This window comes from Capricornis sumatraensis, chromosome 2 (assembly GCF_032405125.1).
Source record: "Capricornis sumatraensis isolate serow.1 chromosome 2, serow.2, whole genome shotgun sequence".
Lineage (NCBI taxonomy): Eukaryota > Metazoa > Chordata > Mammalia > Artiodactyla > Bovidae > Capricornis > Capricornis sumatraensis.
Window position 1 is genome coordinate 15,599,918 of NC_091070.1, and position 19,218 is coordinate 15,619,135.

The window sequence follows — 19,218 nt, forward strand, 5'->3', positions numbered from 1 at the left end:
TTTATCCCAAGGAAATAATCAGAGAGAAATGTAATGTTATTTTTTTTAATATAGCGAATAACTAGAAACAATCAAGCGGGTTAGTCGCTCAGTCATGTCTGACTCTTTGCGACCCCATGGACTGTAGCCCACCAGGTTCCTCTGTCCACGGGATTCTCCAGGCAAGAATATTGGAGTGGGTTGCTATTTCCTTCTCCAAGGGATCTTTTCCACCCAGGGATTGAACTCAGGTCTCTTGCACTGTGGGCAGATTCTTTACTGTCTGAGCCACCAGGGAAGCCCTCAGAAACAATCAAAATGGACATCAATAAGGAAATAAGTAAATCGTGAAATACACACGTGAAAAGTCTATACAATAATGAGAAACTTAAAAAAGAATAATGATATGAGTTAATGATATAAATGTTATGTAATGTTACATTATGATATAAATGTTAACTTTTTGAAACATATTGTAAAACAGTAGGTACATGCTTCTGATTTTGTGAAAGAAAATCACATACATAATATCATACATGATTGAGAGGGAATCCAGTGATAGAATTAAGGCAATTTTTCTTTTTTCTTACGTGTACATTTTCTAATTCTTTTTTTTTTTAACCAGTCAACTTATACCACTTTTATAAACATAAAAGTAATAAAATAAAAGTATAAGAGACAGGCTTGCTTCAAAGATACAAACTCAGTTGGTGGGTTAAAAATCTACTTATGTGGGCAGGAAGCATTCACTTGCAATAGATACATCCAGAAACCCAAGTCCAGGAATTCTTGTCTAACTATTTCAACTAAAAATACCAAAGTGGGAATTGACCAATCTAATGAAATACTCACATTGGACAAAAGAGCAAAAGCCTTTCCTATTTTGAATGACCCAGGACTCATCTAGGACTGCTGAGTTACCAATTTTCTTTTTCCAAGAACCTCACATAATCATAACTGCTGTTCTCAGTCTGAGGAGATTCTTAGATAAGTGGACTAAAACGGTGGTTGACAAACTTTTTCTAAAAGGGCTAGGTGGGAAATATTTTTGATTTTGTGGGTTGCAAAGGCTCTGTTACAACTACTCAACTCTGATACTGCAGGGCAATAAGCAGCCACAGACAAGAATTAAACACCTGGGTGTAATGTGTTCCAATAAAACTTTATAAAACAAGCATGCATATTTTTATAAAGTTAAAACAAGCTCAGTCACTCAGTTGTGTCCAACCCTTTGAGACTCCAGGGACTGTAGCCTGCTACGCTCCTCTGTCCATGGGATTTTCCTAGCAAGAACACTGGAGTGGATTGCCATTTCCTTCTCCAGAAACAAGAAGTGGGCCAAATTTTGCAGGAAGTATGTAGTCTGCAGTCTCTGGTGCTAAAATCACTGCAATATCCTTTCAATTTGTTGCTTAAAACCTAACTTGCAGCTTGAAAATTTTATTTATTTATTTTAATTGGAGGCTAATTACCATACAATATTGTGGTTTTTTTATACTTCGACATGAATCAGCCACCGGTGTACATGTATCCTCCCTCATCCTGAACCCTCCTCCTACTTCCCTCCCCACCCCACCACTCTGGGCTGTCCCAGAGCACCAGCTTTGAGTGCCCGGCTTTGTGTATTGAACTTGCACTGGTCTTCTAATTTACTTATGGTAAAATACATGTTTCAATGCTATTCTCTCATATCATCCCACCCTCGCCTTCTCCCACATGGTCCAGAAGTCTGTTCTTTACATCTGTGTCTCTTGCAGTCTTGCATATAGGGTCGTCATTACCGTCTTTCTAAATTCCATATATATGTGTTAGTATACATGGGAAACAGATGGGGAAACAGTGGAAACAGTATCAGACTTTATTTTTTTGGGCTCCAAAATCACTGCAGATGGTGATTGCAGCCATGAAATTAAAAGACGCTTACTCCTTGGAAGAAAAGTATGACCAACCTAGATAGCATATTCAAAAGCAGAGACATTACTTTGCCGACTAAGGTCCATCTAGTCAAGGCTATGGTTTTCCCAGTGGTCATGTATGGATGTGAGAGTTAGACTGTTAAGAAGGCTGAGCGCTGAAGAACTGATGCTTCTGAACTGTGGTGTTGGAGAAGACTCTTGAGAGTCCCTTGGAATGCAAGGAGATCCAACCAGTCCATTCTGAAGGAGATCAGCCCTGGGATTTCTTTGGAAGGAATGATGCTAAAGCTGAAACTCCAGTACTTTGGCCACCTCATGTGAAGAGTTGACTCACTGGAAAAGACTCTGATGCTGGGAGGGATTGGGGGCAGGAGGAGAAGGGGATGACAGAGGATGAGACGGCTGGATGGCATCACTGACTTGATGGACCTGAGTCTGAGTGAACTCCGGGAGTTGGCGATGGACAGGGAGGCCTGGCGTGCTGCGATTCATGGGGTCACAAAGAGTCGGACACAACTGAGAGACTGAACTGAACTGAACTGAACTGATACTGTACTGGTGTTTCTTTCTGACTTCCTTCACTCTGTATAATAGGCTCCAGTTTTGTCCAAATGCATTCTTTTTTATAGCTGAGTAATATTCCATTGTGTATATGTACCACAGCTTTCTTATCCATTCGTCTGCCGATGGACATCTAGGTTGCTTCCTTGTCCTGGCTATTGTAAACGGTGCTGCAATGAACATTGGGGTATATGTGTCTCTTTCAATTCTGCTTTCCTTGGTATGTATGCCCAGCAGTGGGATTGCTGGGTCATATGGCAGTTCTGTTTCCAGTTTTTTTAAGGAATTTCCACACTGTTCTCCATAGTGGATGTACTAGTATGCATTTCCACCACCAGTGTAAGAGGGTTCCCGTTTCTCCACACCCTCTCCAGCATTTATTGTTTGTAGACTTTTTGATGGCAGCCATTCTAACTAGCATGAGATGGTACCTCACTGTGATTTTGATTTGCATTTCTCTGATAATAAGTGATGTTGAGCATCTTTTCAAGTGTTTGTTAGCCATTTGTATGTCTTTGGAGAAATGTCTTTTTAGTTGTTTGGCCCATTTTTTGATTGGATCATTTATTTTCCTGGTATCGAGCTGCATGAGCTGCTTGCATATTTTTAGAGATTAATTCTTTGTCAGTTTCATTTGCTATCACTATCTCCCATTCTGATGGCTGCCTTTTCACCTTGCTTAGTTTCCTTCATTGTGCAAAAGCTTTTAAGTTTAATTAGGTCCCATTTGTTTATTTCCTTACTCTGGGAGGTGGGTCATAGAGGATCTTGCTGTGATTTATGTCAGAGAGTGTTCTGCCTATATTTTCCTCTAAGAGTTTTATAGTTTCTGGTCTTACATTTATATCTTTAATCCACTTTGAGTTTCTTTTTGTGTATGGTGTTAGAAAGTGTTCTCGTTTCATTCTTTTACAGGTGGTTGGCCACTTTTCCCAGCACCACTTGTTAAAGAGATGGTCTTTTCTCCATTGTATATTTTTGCCTCCTTTGTCAAAGATAAGGTGTCCATAGGTGCGTGGATTTATCTCTGGGCTTTCTATTTTGTTTCATTGATATGTATTTCTATCTTTGTGCTGTATACTATCTTGAAGACTGTAGCTTTGTAGCGTAGTCCAAAGTCAGGCAGGTTGATTCCTCCAGTTCCATTCTTTTTTCTCAAGATTGCTTTGGATAGTCAAGGTTTTATGTGTTTCCATACAAATTGTGAAATTATTTGTTCTAGTTCTGTGAAAAATACCATTGGTAGCTTGATAGGGATTGCACTGAATCTATAGATTGCTTTGGGTAGTATACTCATTTTCATTATATTGATTCTTCCAATCCACGAACATGGTATATTTCTCCATCTAATTGTGTCACCTTTGATTTCTTTCATCAGTGTTTTATAATTTTTTATATATAGGGCTTTTGTTTCTTTAGGCAAATTTATTCCCAAGTATTTTATTCTTTTCATTGAAGGAGACTATAGCAAAAATCAACAAAACTAAAAGCTGGTTCTTTGAGAAAATAAATAAAATAGACAAACCATTAGCCAGACTCATCTAGAAAAAAAGGGAGAAGAATCAAATCAATAAAATTAGAAATGAAAATGGAGAAATCACAACAGACATCACAGAAATACAAATGATCATGAGAGACTACTATGAGCAACTATATGCCAATAAAATGGACAACTTGGAAGAAATGGACAAATTCTTAGAATAGGATAACCTTCCAAAACTGAACCAGGAAGAAATAGAAAATCTTAACAGACCCATCACAAGCATGGATATTGAAGCTGTAATCAAAAATCTTCCAACAAAGGCCCAGGACCAGAGGGCTTCACAGCTGAATCCTACCAAAAAGTTAGGGAAGAGCTAACACTTATCCTACTCAAACTCTTCCAGAAAACTGCAGAGGAAGGTAAACTCCCAGAGGCCACCATCACCCTAATCCCAAAACCAGACAAAGATGCCACAAAAAATGAAAACTACAGGCCAATATCACTGATGAACATAGATGCAGAAATCCTCAACAAAATTCTAGCAAATGGAATCCACAACTTATTAAAAAGATCATACATCATGACCAAGTGGGCTTTATCACAGGGATGCAAGGATTTTTCAATCTGTGCAAATCAATCAATCTGATATACCATATTAACAAATTGAAAGATAAAATCCATATGATTATCTCAATAGATACAGGGAAAGCCTTTGACAAAACTCAGCACCCATTTATGATAAAAACTCTCCAGAGAGCAGGCATAGAAGGAACATACCTCAACATAATAAAAGCCATATACAACAAATCCACAGCAAACATTATTCTCAATGGCAAAAAATTGAAAGCATTTCCTCTAAAATCAGGAACAAGACAAGGGTGCCCACTCTCACCACTACTATTCAACATAGTTTTGGAAGTCCTAGCCACAGCAATCAAAGAAGAAAAAGAAATAAAAGGAAACCAGGTTGGAAAAGAAGAAGTAAAACCGTTTGCAGATGACATGATCCTCTACATAGAAAACCCCAAAAACACCACCAGAAAATTACTAGAGGGCCAGGAGAAATATCAATAACCTCAGATATGCAGATGACACCACCCTTATGGCAGAAAGTGAAAAGGAACTAAAAAGCCTCTTGATGAAAGTGAAAGTGGAGAGTGAAAAAGTTGGCTTAAAGCTCAACATTCAGAAAACGGAGATCATGGCATCTGGTCCCATCACTTCATGGGAAATAGATGGGGAAACAGTGGAAACAGTGTCAGACTTTATTTTGGGGGGCTCCAAAATCACTGCAGATGGTGACTGCAGCCATGAAATTAAAAGACGCTTACTCCTTGGAAGAAAAGTTATGACCAACCTAGATAGCATAATGAAAAGCAGAGACATTAACTTTGCCAACAAAGGTCTGTCTAGTCAAGGCTATGGTTTTTCCAGTGGTCATGTATGAATGTGAGAGTCGGACTGTGAAGAAAGCTGAGAGCCGAAGAATTGATGCTTTTGAACTGTGGTGTTGGAGAAGACTCTTGAGAGTCCCTTGGACTGCAAAGAGATCCAACCAGTCCATTCTGAAGGAGATCAGCCCTGGGATTTCTTTGGAGGGAATGATGCTGAAGTTGAAACTCCAGTACTTTGGCCACCTCATGCGAAGAGTTGACTCATTGGAAAAGACTCTGATGCTGGGAGGGATTGGGGGCAGGAGGAGAAGGGGACGACAGAGGATGAGATGGCTGGATGGCATCACTGACTTGATGGACCTGAGTCTGAGTGACCTCTGGGAGTTGGTGATGGACAGGGAGGCCTGGCGTGCTGCAATTCACGGGGTCGCAAAGAGTCGGACATGACTGAGTGACTAAACTGAACTGAATCAATGAATACAGTTAAGTTGCAGGATAGAAAATTCATATACAGAAGTCCCTTGCATTCCTATATATTAACAATGAGAAAACAGAAAGAGAAATTAAGGAAACAATCCCCTTCACCATTGCAACTAACTTGTAGCTTTTTAAGAAAAAATTCCTTCAACGTGCCGAAATACACTTAACTTCTGATGTTTTTATTTTACAGCAAGATGCCCTCCCTTTCCTGGTTCTCCAGTAACCTGCCAAGGATGAGCCCCATCCTTGGAGCTCATGTGGGGAGAGGAAGAACCTGCTGGAAAGGCCTGCTGGAGGAGAAGCCGAGAGTTGGAAAGCCTATATCCAAAAAGACTTATCTCCCGAGAACCCCAGGCAATACTTTAGAGAAAACAAACGGGTAATGGCGCTTTATACTCTCAGAAATGACAAAAATGTAGGAGTAGAAAGTGAACTGGTGCTTAATTCTCAGCAGGGAACCCACAGAAGATGAAGGAAGAGATCCCACCATTAATTCCCAGTCCACACATCCTTTCTTGGTGTCTCTGCCACCCACACTCACCTGTCCCCAGACTGGATGGAGAAGCTTTTCATCCCAAGACCCGTCTTTCCTAAGACACAGCTGAGTGAACTAGGGGTGCACTAGTCAGACCCAGTCAGAAACAATTGAGTTCTTGGTCCCAGAAATCTGGAACTGAAGCTCAGAAGTTAGGCTGCTCGGACAGCACCAAGTGTTGGAACTCTAAGGACCAGCTGGAATCAGAATAAAGCCAAGTGGACACAAGCCAAAGTTGTGTATAAGCAGAGATCAGGAACCTTGTCTTGGTCAGCTCTTACTGCGCTTGCAAAGGTGAAAGAGATCAGAACTGAACCATATCAGGTGCCTCCAGGAGGTTTTAAATCAATCTGGCTCACAGCTTTCTTCCCTATGATTTTGCAGATAACATCTCACTTTCCTTTACCCAAGGGTAGGACCATCTTGTGACAAGCAGCATTAATGAATTTGGAGGTCACAAACTAGGAACCACAAGTTTGGTTTGGCCATACAGTGGCTTTTGTCTGTTTCTAAATTTAAATTACCATTTTAAAAACTGCAAGATTTCCGCACAAAGCAGCACTTTCTGGCTTCTCTTGGAAAACTGGAAGCTCTAGTGGTTCTGGGGCTGAGCAGCAGCCGCCTTCAGGTGACTGGACATGTGCGTTCCAGTTTGCCGCAGTCCCCACCCGGCCTGCCTGGCCCCTTCCTGCCCCGTCAAGTGCCAGTGGACATCTATTACGATGGGCTCGTGCTGCTGTTTCTCTTCCGGTACAGAATTCCCTCTGGTTCCTATGACAACAGGGAGTGGGTAAATGAAAGCTGTGTCGGGTGTTCTGACAAAAACGGGAACGAGCATATACTTCTTGGTTGGAATTGGGATCTCTTCTTTACCGCATCAGTACGCAGACCGCTGGTGTGCCTGTGCCTAACCCCTAGGCCCGCTTCGCTTCCCTACGTGCCCTGCCTGCCCCTGGGGCACCCGGGTGTTGGAAGGACAGGAGGAACCCATGTGAAATCCATGGTGCCCACAGGATCAAGAGGCCCAGGTCTACCTGGAGCTTTTCCACCTTGAGCCTGAAAGAGGAAGAGAAAGGATCCTGCTGCCTCGGCAAGGTTCCTCAACCCATGTGTCACGGCCCCGCCTCGTTTTCTGCCATGGGGTGTGGGTGACCAGGGGGCAGGAGACGCAGAGACCGAACTGGGGAAGGATTGTGAGAGACCAGGCAGCAGGGAAAAGGGGTATACGTGATATCAAATGAGGTCAAGATGCACTCCTTTGAGAAACCACTAACCTGTTGAGGGATTAAATGAGTGACTCCATGTTAAGTGCTCAGAGCAGCGCCTGGCATAGTAAGTGCTGGATCTTCATTGTTAGCAGCAGCAGCAGCATCACTAATGTCAATAAAGGAAAGGTTAGACCACGTGTAATAAAATACGCCACATCATCTGGAGGAGGTGGGGGCAAGATTCCTCTGAGCCTGGCCTGAGCTGTCATTTTGATGATTAATCCATCATATGGTTCATAAAGTTCCCTAAGATTCCCAGGACTTCTCTGGTGACTCAGCTGGTAAAGAATCTGCCTGCAATGTGGGAGACCTGGGTTCGATCTCTGGGTTAGGAAGATCCCCTGGAGAAGGGAAAGGCTACCCACTGCAGTATTGTAGCCTGGAGAATTCCACAGACTGTATAGTCCTTGGGGTCGCAAAGAGTCGGATACAACTGAGCGACTTTCAGTTTCACAAGATTCCCAAACCCAAAATGATCTGCTTTATCCTCTTCAACCACAAACCTCAAAAAGTTACAGCCATTGGGAGGATGAGTGAGAATCTTTTCTGCCCAGAGGTCACACAAAGACACGTTTCCTCTCATCTTCCTTCCATTCTGAAACGGTGGCAACTGCTAACACAACAGCTTCCAAACAGAAAGACCACCACCCAAGAGTCACTGCTCCACAGCCAGACCTTAACACCTTGTCCCCAAATCAAAGGGGCTTGTGCACTAATAACTGAAGACTTCAAGAGCTGACATAATGCTGTAAAAACTGCATAGGGTGCTTTTCCTCGAGATCACTAAGAGTTACAAAGACTTTCTCTACACCAAATGGGCAGGGTTTACTGGCCTTCCCTGCTCCCCACCAGGAGTCCTGGCTACACTTGGGAGAGAGCACTGAAGTGGCTGGGAGATAGGGGTGGGTAGAACTCAGCTCTCTGCAAGGTAGGGCTTGGGTGTTTAGCGGGGGGTTGTCTTTTCTGATGGGGAATCCCTGCTCTCATGATTTAGTACCCTGAGTCCAAGGGTAAGAAAAAACATTGTTTTGTAAATCTTCCTACTATGAGTCTTGTTATGGCCACCCACAAATACCCTATCTGCATGAGACAGATGTAATTAACCTCTACTCAGTCAGTTCAGTCACACAGTCAGTTCAGTGTCTGACTCTTTGCGACCCCATGGACTGCAGCACGCCAGGCTTCCCCGTCCTTCACTATCTCCTGAAGCTTGCTCAAACTCATGTCCATTGAATCGGTGATGCTATCCAACCATCTCATCCTCTGTCGTCCCCTATCCTCCTGCCCCCAATCCCTCCCAGCATCAGGGTCTTTTCCAATGAGTCAGATCTTCACATCAGGTAGTCAAAGTACCAGAGCTTTAGCTTCAGCATCAGTCCTTCCAGTGAATATTCAGGGTTGATTTCCCTGAATTTAAGATTGACTGGTTTGATCTCCTTGCTGTTCAAGAGACTCTCAAGAGTCTTCTCCAGCACCACAGTTCAAAAGCATCAATTCTTCAGTGCTCAGCCTTCTTTATGGTCCAATCCTCACATCCATACATGATCCAGTGAAAAAGGCTCCTTCCCAGAATACAACTTTCCTCCTCTGTGGAGAGCTGAGCACTGCCCTACACACACCAGATGAGTTAGAGAAAGCAGAAGACGTCATCTCTGTTCTCAAATGAGACCCCAGTCCAGTGAGGCCAGGAAGACGCAGAACTCAGAGTGTATCAGGTCTTTGAGAAATCTACGTGGTGGACATCCAGTTCAATCTGAAACTACAAAAGCCACACTGAAGAGGGGATGTAGGCATCAGGGATGGAGGAACTGGGGGGTCCTTCCAGGGAGAGGCTTCATCCAGGGTCCAAAGGTGAAGCTGAAGAGGAAGCCCTCGGCTGTGGGGCGGTTCCACTGAATTTTGCCATTTTCTCATCACCTGTGGTGGTTTTTACCAGGCCACACTCTCCTGGGGCATCATTCAGGGAGTGTTCTGACAAGCACGCATAAGCTTGCAAGACAGGACTGAAGGCTACACAGAATCGTAGCAAATGGGCAGTGCTGGGGATAAAGAGACTGACAGAAGCTTTACGGAGTAAGGGGGGCTTACCCTGGACCGGGAAGATAAGCAGAAATGAAAAGGAAAAGCAATCCAGGAGCAACCCGAAGAGGTGCCATGCTACCAGGACAGCACATGACATAGGGTCTGTAGCAGACGCTGCTCCCGATCATCATCCTGGTGGGGAGCCGAGGTCCTCAGCAGCCGTTATATACAGTGCTGGCTGGAAGTGCAAGCTGATGCGACTTGATCATAATGGAGTAGTTTAAAATCAGGTGCAAACGATCTGTTTGAAAATGTAAGCGATGACTTTTCACAGCACAATCTAAAAGGTCTGGTGGGTTCTTCTGTGCAGACAGTCTAGCCCCTGAAAGCCTGGCTCCTCTCCCTAAAAGCTATGACGATGTCATGGAGACACCTGTTAGCACTGTTTCAGAAAGAGCCCTGAGCTGTCTCTCCAGGACAATCTGAAACACGGGACACACTCTAAACCTAGATGCTACCCTTGCTTCTTTTATTATCAGCTGCCAGGGCTGCTACGTTCTCCCAGCCGCGGTGACAGAGAAGATGCTGGGGGCACTCTGGGAGCCGGAATGTTCTCCCCAGCACACGGTCAGAGCCCAGTCCTCACAGGGAGCTCTGAGAAACCGTCACCCTTCATTACAGAGCCCTCCATTCAGACCAGGGGAGGTCCTGCCCACCAGGCGTGGGTAGGACAAGAGGAGACATGAATGCTTAATTTATTATTTCTCAAATCGTGTGTGTCTGAGGTCTTGGTGCAAAGGCCTAGGCATTTAAAGAAAAAGGAATTGACTCTTGCCCCATCCTTGAAACTAGAAACTCAGTCTAAGACAGTGGTGACCTTTTTCATGGAGCCCACAAACACTGCAATCCTCCTTGACCAAGCACTTGGGGAGACACTACCAACCTGTATGAAGCATGGCTCTGGGAGAAATCTGTTTTCTAGCCCTGTGTTAGGAAAGGGGGGGGGGGGGTGGAACAAAACCCTGGATAGGAGAGAGAGAGTAGGGCTCAAATAGATATTAAAAATGAAGAGAGAACTTAGACCTAGAATTCAAAAGCCCTGGTTTATTCTTTACATTGCTCAGCTTCTGAAATTCAGAGGCACAGCCCCAAGACATCTGCTGGGCAAACGATTTCCAATTTTGGCAGATTTAGTGCCAGGTAACGTTACCCAAACTTGCTTTTTGTTTTTTTTTTAAAGAAAGAGTCTTAAAATGTGCAACACCAGTAGGGACAGAAATAGGAGTGGGTGACGGTAGCCCTGAGGCAGTGCATCCCTCGCGTTCTCGCCTAAAAGCTGGAGTCACGTCTCGAGTGTGGGAAAGCAGCACAGCCTGCTGGGGCAGCCGCCTGATGGACGGAGGGGCCAGGACCCCGCATAGCTCCTGGAGAGAAGCAAAAATGTGCTCTCTCCAAAAATAAACAGGGGCAGGAATGACTGCGAGTAAAGGGTTGGAAGCACGTGACCAGTGGTTGCGGTCCTGAAATACCAGCTTTTGACAAAAAGGAGGCAGAGAGCAGGAAATTCAGGAAACGGCCACTTTATATGGTCTCATCCGAATGGGCAAGGATTCAACTAACTGGAATTACCAAGTCACAGGGAGCCTCGAGGGCTAGACTTGTTTCTGATCTTTATATGGTTCCCCCAGATTCTTAAGATGCCGAAATAGAAAAGACACCACAGTGCCAAAAAAGGAGCCTTTCGAGTTTAGAAACTTCTCACACACTCTCCAAAGTCCTGGAGAAACCCCACAGTGTGAAGCAGTCCAAAATCCAAACTGCATCCTATTTCAAAAAAGCCAGTCCAGACGTATGCGTGAATTCCCAACAGAAGAAACATTGAGTTCAGCAAGGACCCACTGCACACCTCACATCTCCCATCTTACACGTCCCATGTTCAACCCTAGCTAGAAACAAACTTCCTTTCCTTTCTCCAGCAACCTGAGAAAAGATGCAGGAAAGCTTACGTGCTTCATAACAGAGAAAATTAACCCTAATTAACATGTGCATACGCTGTAGAGGCGGTGTGTGTTCTTCAAATCTGTCCACCATGCACAGTTCCATCTCTTTAAAAAAAATTTTTTTTGATGTGGACCATTTTAAAAGTCTTTATTGAACTTGTTACAATATGGTTTCTGTTTCATGTTTGGGTTTTTTGGCCACGAGGCATGTAGGACCTTAGCGCCCCGACCAGGGATCAAACCCACACCTCCTGCTCTGGAAGGTGAAGTCTTAACCAGTGGACCACCAGGGAAGTCCTCCACAGTTTCATCTCTGCCAGTTTCTCCCTCCAGCCTCACACTGGGTCTGACAACTAACTCACCACAGACCTAAGTTTTCTCCTCGTGGGTTTAAGGTCATGGCAGGTAATGGGCCATCCGAGCTTATAACTGAACTCTTATGAGGAAATGTAGCTCTTTCAAGCTGTAACAGACCTAATAAAATGCAAGATCTATTTTAAGCATGGGACAGAAACCTAACCACCAAGAGATGCTAAAGCCACTAACTGACTGATTGACAGGGAATCGTACATTCTCCTGGTGCCAAAGAATCACCCCGTGTGTGCCAGGTGTGAGGGAGAAAAATGTTCCTGAACAAGAGATATCTACCGGCATCATGACTCAGGGATCAAACTTAGCCTGTGAACGGTGAGGACCAATGTGCTGCCACTAGAGGCACATGGTGCCACCCAGAAAAAACTTGCCACAGAGCCTTCACTGGGAATGCAATTAAGCCTTCCAGTCTGATTACTTCCAACCTGCTTGCTGCAGGTCAGGTGAGACAGGAGGAAGTTTAGTGATACTAAGGAAGAAAGAACCAGAAAAATCCAGCACGAGGGAAAATAAGGGGCTCCAACTCTTCCGAAAGTCAACACCATTAAAAAGAGGGGATGAAATAGGAGATTATTCCAAAACAAAAGAGACTTAAGAGAGAGAGAAACTTAGCGGAGTGGTTCTTGATTGGACCCTAGTTTGAAAAAAAATTAGCTGTAATAGATTATTTTGGAGACAAGTGGGGGAAATGAACATGGTCTGGGTAATAGATGGCACTAGGGAATTGCTAATATTGTTAGGTGTGGAGTTGTGGATTTCGAGAAAAATGTCCCTATTTCTCAGAGCTAAGCGCTTAAGTATTTAAGTGACATTTTATGATGGTGGCTCTCAAATAGTTCAACAAAAAGTTACATGTAAAACGTGTAAATACATATTTTTAGGTATTTTAAAAATTATCATTTAAGCAAATATGGAAAATGTTGAAAACAGCTGAACCTAGGTGGTGGGTGTATGTTTTCCATGGTACTATCATTTCCACTTTTTTAGATGTTTCAAATTTTAATGAAAAGTAAAAGCTAAAACAGAAAAACTGGATGCATGAAGTTTAGGCTAACAAAAGGGAAAAAAGACAGAGGCGGTGAGGAGGAAAAGTCCAGTATGAGGGTTGTTCATGGGTAAATCTGCTCCAGGAAGACTTGTGCCAAATAGGAACAGAGACCTTCTCCACTTTGGAGCTGGAAACTCCTAACATCAGCATCCTGAAGGCCAGAAAATAACTCTACAACCAAAAGATCGGGTCAGATCCCTGCCAGGGCTAGATGTGACGGGAGAACGAGTTTATAAATAAAAGTGCCTCCCCATGCCTCCTACCCCCGGCCCTCAGTTATTATGTCTTTTAATTTTGTATACACGCATACATGAAATTTGGGTAAGGAAAAAAAAATGTGGTAGAAAGAACACTAGGCTAGACTGCTTCTAGGCTCTGTTTCTGCCTCTGCCACTAACTAGTTTCATGATCCTGGATTTTAATTCATAATAGAGGTGATTCCCCACAGTTCTATAATTCTGTGATTCTTTGAATCTGTGAAATTGTTATTTTTCAATTTGGGGAAAGGGTATCTTGGCAAAAAGATGTAAGTGATGACATGAAATGTTTACCATCAATTTGAACTTGTATTAAAAGGAAGGGGACATAAAACAGAGAACACAAGGTTACAGAGAGAAATGAGACTTCGTAAACACAAAGACTTCATCAGTGGTGAGACAATCGAGGCAATGAGAAACAACACGTTAATCTATAGCTAATAATTATCATTTGATTTGGACAGGAAGGAGATCAAACTAGTCAATCCTAAAGGAAATCAACCCTGAATACTCATTTAATGAGTATTAAATGATGCTGAAGCGGAAGCTCTAACACTTTGGCCACCTGACGCAAAGAGTTAGACTCACTGGAAAAGGCCCTGATGCTGGAAAAGACTGAGGGCAGGAGAAGAGGGTGACAGAGGATGAGATGGTTGGATGGCATCACCGACTCAACGGACATGCGTTTGAGCAAGCTCAGAAGATAGTGAAGGACAGGGAGGCCTGCATGCTACAGTCCATGGGGTCGCAAAGAGTCGGATATGACTGAGCAACAGAACGACAAATAATTATAAGGAGGGCCAACACCTACTGAGGGTTTACTCTACGCCAAAGCTTTAGTAGGATTACTTTGCAGAATCCCTGTGACCCACTGAACTGTCCATCACCTCATAACAAATTTACTCAAGAGGAAAACTGAGATAACATTAACTCACCTAAAGTCATTTGAGCGGTACAAAATGGAGCAAGGGTTCAAATCCAATTTGATCGTATCTGACTTCCTAGATGCTCAGTGCGTGCCAGCTAGCACAGGCTTGAGAGGACACAGCGGCTACAGAAAAGAATCTGTCTGGGCTGCAACAAAGTGCCCAAGTACAAGAGAGACTGGATCAATGACAAGGGTAAGGCCTGGTCTAAACCAAAAGGAACACCTCCTTCATATGTCTTCTGGGCACAAAGTATAGTTGACCGTTGAACTATACTGGTCTGAATTGTGCAGGTCTACTGATTTGCAGATTTTTTTTTGTTTCAATAAATACAGAGCAACACAATCCATGGTTGCTTGATTCCATGGATGAGGAACCATGGATACAGAGGGCCGACTATGGGATTTGACATCTGTGGATCCGGATACCTATTAGTGGGAGAGGGGTGTCTTGGAACCAAATCTGTACCTACTGATAGTATAAATATGTTCAGTAAGACAGAGAGGCTTGGTCTGACCCTTACCTCTAGTGAAACAAGCTGAGGGAAGAGTTAAGGGTAAAGTCATGATTAAAACCCAAAATAAACTACAACAGCTTAAATTCAGCTTGATTAAGGCTGAATTCAATATAAATCTCTGTACCGAGAAAGTAGCGATCTCTTTACTGCACACCACAGATATCCTGTACATACCAACAGTCCAGCACCGTGCCATGCTAAGTTGCTTCAGTTGTGTCCGATTCTGCGATCCTATGAACTGTAGTCCGCCAGGCTCCTCAGTCCATGGGATTCTCTAAGCAAGAATACTACAGTGGATTGTCATTCCCTTCTCCAGGGGATCTTCCTGACCCAGGGATTGAACTGGCGTATCTTACATCTAACCTGCATAGGCAGGAGGGCTCTTTACCACTAGCACCACCTGGGAAACCCCCCAACAGAGCAGTAGCTTTGAAGAATGAGTGACTAGGTGGAGAACAGGAGTTTGCCAGTAATAAATAAAGAGGCAAAGCTATAGTTTGAAAGGGTTAATTTAAGGGGGAGGGGAGGGAGGAGAGAGAAAGGAGGGAAAGGAGGGATGCTCCTGGGCTCAGATTCTAGAATCCTTTCTAGCTATGTAAGCTTTGGCTAGTCACACCTTCATTAAGTCTCTTTTTCCTCTGTGCTCTTTTATGGATCCGCTGTGAACATGGGAGACAAACTTGGGCATAAATGCTATATTATTTATTAGAAAAAAATAAAAGCAATGAAATGCGATCTTTGAGGGCTTTCCCGGTGGGTCAGATGCTAAAAATTCTGCCTGCAATGCAGAAGACACGGCTTCAATCCCTATGTTGGGAAGATCCCCTGGAGGAGGAAATGGCAACCCACTCCAGTATTCTTGCCTGGAGAATCCTATGGACACTGGAGCCTGGCGGGCTACTGTCCATAGGGTCACAAAGAGTCAGACACGACTGCACACATGCAGCCTTTGGAGGAAACAAACAAATGAACAAAAGACACCTCATTAATGCCCAGGGTTGAGACAACAGGGAGTCTTGGGGAGGTAAACACAGTAGCGTCTCTTATTTGAGACTGCCGTGCACAAGTTCATGTCAGGGATCCAGCTCTTACTTTAGTCCACTTTCTCTGAACAGAGAAAAATGCTTTAAAGTTGCCTGAACAAAGAGGAGGAAGCCACAGTTCCTCTGTGGACTGGGAGATCCGTGCGATGTTCAGACAACCACAGTGTCTGGCAATGACTCTCGTGGTATCATACTTCCCCCAATATTCCCACACGCCCTATCGTAAAAAGGCCCAAATCCCATATCTCAATACAGTCATCAAACTGCCCACTTCAAATGACTCATGCAACAGGGCCGTCAGCCATTTGTTGGAGAGGCTGATCCAAAGAGAACAGATTTCAGCCCACAAATCGTTCTTGAAATTCACCCTGGATGTTCCTAATTTGGGTGGCATTCTCTTAATCTCAATTATACCCCTTCCGGTCATTCGAAATCAGCTTTTTCAGGTCTGCACCTTCCATAGACTTGTCAAGAAACGCCCTTGTTTCCCCCAGACTTTCTTCCGTTCAGCCAGAATAAACATTCCTTTTAACTTTTATCATAAATCAAGACCTGTATGTCTGTGTCATTCCCTTAACGCGTCAGTTTGTTAAAACCCATACGGCATGTATGTAACCGGAAGGATGCACAGCGTTGTGGGTGGAAGTGCCCAGCCCTCCAGGAAGCGACCCCTCCCAGAACCCGTGACTTTGGATAAGCACCATCCAGGCTCGCTCCCTCAATGAAACCCAGACCGGGATGACCGGAACAAGTGGAGAGCGGAGGAAACGATAACCTCTCTGCTTTAAGAAACCTGATCTCTCATGACTCCTCAAGGGCGATGATGGAAAAGAAGTTGAGGGGAGCAAGGAGCAAGTGTTAACCTGTGAGTCATCGGAAGTGGGCAGTTTGAGGATGTGCACTGAGATACGAGGTTTAGATCTTCTTATGCTAGGGTATGCTGGAATAGTTGAGAATATTCCCCCTACTGTGAGAGGCAGAGAGGAATGCCCGTCTGCATCCCCTACTCCGTTCAGTACCTTGAGACCACAGACATCACAGGCCTTGTCTTACAGTTCTTTATCCTACTGTGGTCCCGGAGGTGAGAGGAGAAGATGCTCCGGGTGAGCGCAAGGTCATGGCTGGCAAGTTAACCCTGTAACCTCCAGCCCCGCGACATGACAAGTGACTCCAGGAATCCTAAAAAGTTGCTGTAACCTTCTAGGACTGTGTTTCCTAAACTTTTAGATTTCACAGACAGCCAATACTTCAAATAACAAATTTTGTTTGGGAAGTGGGGGCAAGCGGAGGCAGATATGGTTGGTGGTACCTGGTGGCTCAGATGGTAAAGCGCCTGTCTGCAGTGTGAGAGACCCCGGGATTCAATCCCTGGTTTGGGAAGATCCCCTGGAGAAGGAAATGGTAGCTCATTCCAGTATTCCTGCCTGGAAAATCCCATGGACAGAGGAGCCTGGTTGGCTACAGTCCATGGGGTCACAGAGTCGGACAAGACTGAGAGATGTCACTGAGTTTACAGTTTTTAATTTTGTTGAGAATCTTAAAACACACACACACTATTTCATCTCACTACTATTTCATTAAAGAAGGGATCTTTTCAAGCTCCCCAAATTAGGAAGGACATAAACCAGAATAAATAATAATCCTTTAAGCTGAATTAAATTCAGTTTATGAAAAACATGCTACATTGTTCTTGGTTTGCTCATTTTAGGGAAAAAAGAGTCCTCCTATAGACCAGTGTTAAGGAGTCCTATACTCTCTCTCTTCTTCAGCTTTTCAGGCCAAGCCCGAGGATGACTTCTCAGGCTCCCTTCCCACCCTTTCTCACACAAGAAAGGCTGAAAGCCATCTGTTCGACTGCTCCCAGATGACAGCGGCCTGACGCGAAAGGCACGGCCTGCATTCACTTAGCCCATAAATCTTCCTACTTGGTTTGAGGCTTTACATGAAGAACCCCTGCCCTTGATATAGCATCCTGCCAACCTCTCCAACTTTAGAGGCCTTCCTTTTTTTTTTTTTTCTTCCAGTTTTACTGAGATTTAATTGACATACAGCACCGTATAAGTTGAAGGTGTACAGAATAATGATCTGATTTTCATATATCATGGAGTGATTATCACTGCAAGTTTAATGAATATCTGTCATCTTATACAGATACACAATTAAAGAAATAGAAATTTTTTTCTTGAGATGACAGCTCTCAGGATTTACTTGCTTAATAACTTTCATATGTAACATATAGCACTGTTCATTATATTTATCACGTTCTATGTGATAGCTCAGTTGTAAAGAATCCACCTGCAATGCAGGAGACCCCAATCTGATTCCTGGGTCAGGAAGATCCACTGGAGAAGGGATAGGCTACCCACTCCAGTATTCTTGGGCTTCCCTGGTGGCTCAGCTGGTAAAGAATCCGCCTGCAATGCAGGAGACCTGGGTTCGATCCCTGGGTTGGGAAGATTCCCTGGAGAAGGGAAAGGCTATCCACTCCAGTATTCTGGCCTAGAGAATTACATAGACTGTATAGTTCATGGGGTTGCAAAGAGTCAGACATGACTGAGCAACTTTTACTTGCACTTTTCATGTTAAATCCCTACTACTTATTTATCTTATAACTGGAAGTTTGTACCTTTTGATTGCCTTTCTCCAACTCCCTCTCCCACTCCCACCTCTGGTAATCACAAATCTGATCTCCATTTCCAAGAGTTTGTTTTTTGAAGTATAAACTGACCTATGTTAGTTCCTGTTATACAACATAGTGATTTGATATTTGTATACATTTCAAAATGATCAACACAATGAGTCTAGTTATCATCTGCCATCATACAAAGGTCTTATGGTTATTGACTATACTCCTCACGCTGTACATTTCATCTCCACAACTCATGTATTTTGCAGCTGGAAGTCGGTGGCTTTTAATCTCCCTCACCTATTTATTTTCTTGCCTGGCTCTCTCCCTTCAGACAAACATCTCCTGTTCTCTGGATCTATAACTCCAGAGTCACTTCCAGACTGACTTTTCAGAGTGCTCAGGACAGCACATGCAAGGATGAGAGCTTGCAGGTGACGGAATCCCAGGTCTCTGGGCCTCTTTTCTACCCATGTTTCTGATCATCACTACCAATTCACCACTGATATCAGAACACTTCCTGTCCCAGTAGCTAACATACCTGAATGCCCATGTCAGTCATCTCAAGAGAAAACAGACACAATCTGTTTCTGCAACAACCACTCTCATTCTTTTCTTGCCAACAGTACCACTCAAAAACAACCACAGTGTTTTCTGAAGCAATCTCAAAGCAATTTGCAGCTTCTGGATCCAATAATGCAGGAGCAGTTTGTGTTCAACTAACCTTCACATAGATATCAAATATAAACTCTGGACAAAATATATGAAACAACTATTTGAAGGTACTGGAG

General features: G+C 43.8%; 1 protein-coding gene across 1 annotated transcript in view; it reads right to left on the minus strand.

Annotated features, from left to right (window-relative positions):
• The window catches only part of IFT43 (intraflagellar transport 43), a 110,497-nt gene that overhangs the window by 63,392 nt on the left and 27,887 nt on the right, over positions 1 to 19,218 (minus strand). The gene's annotated exons all lie outside the window — the stretch shown is intronic.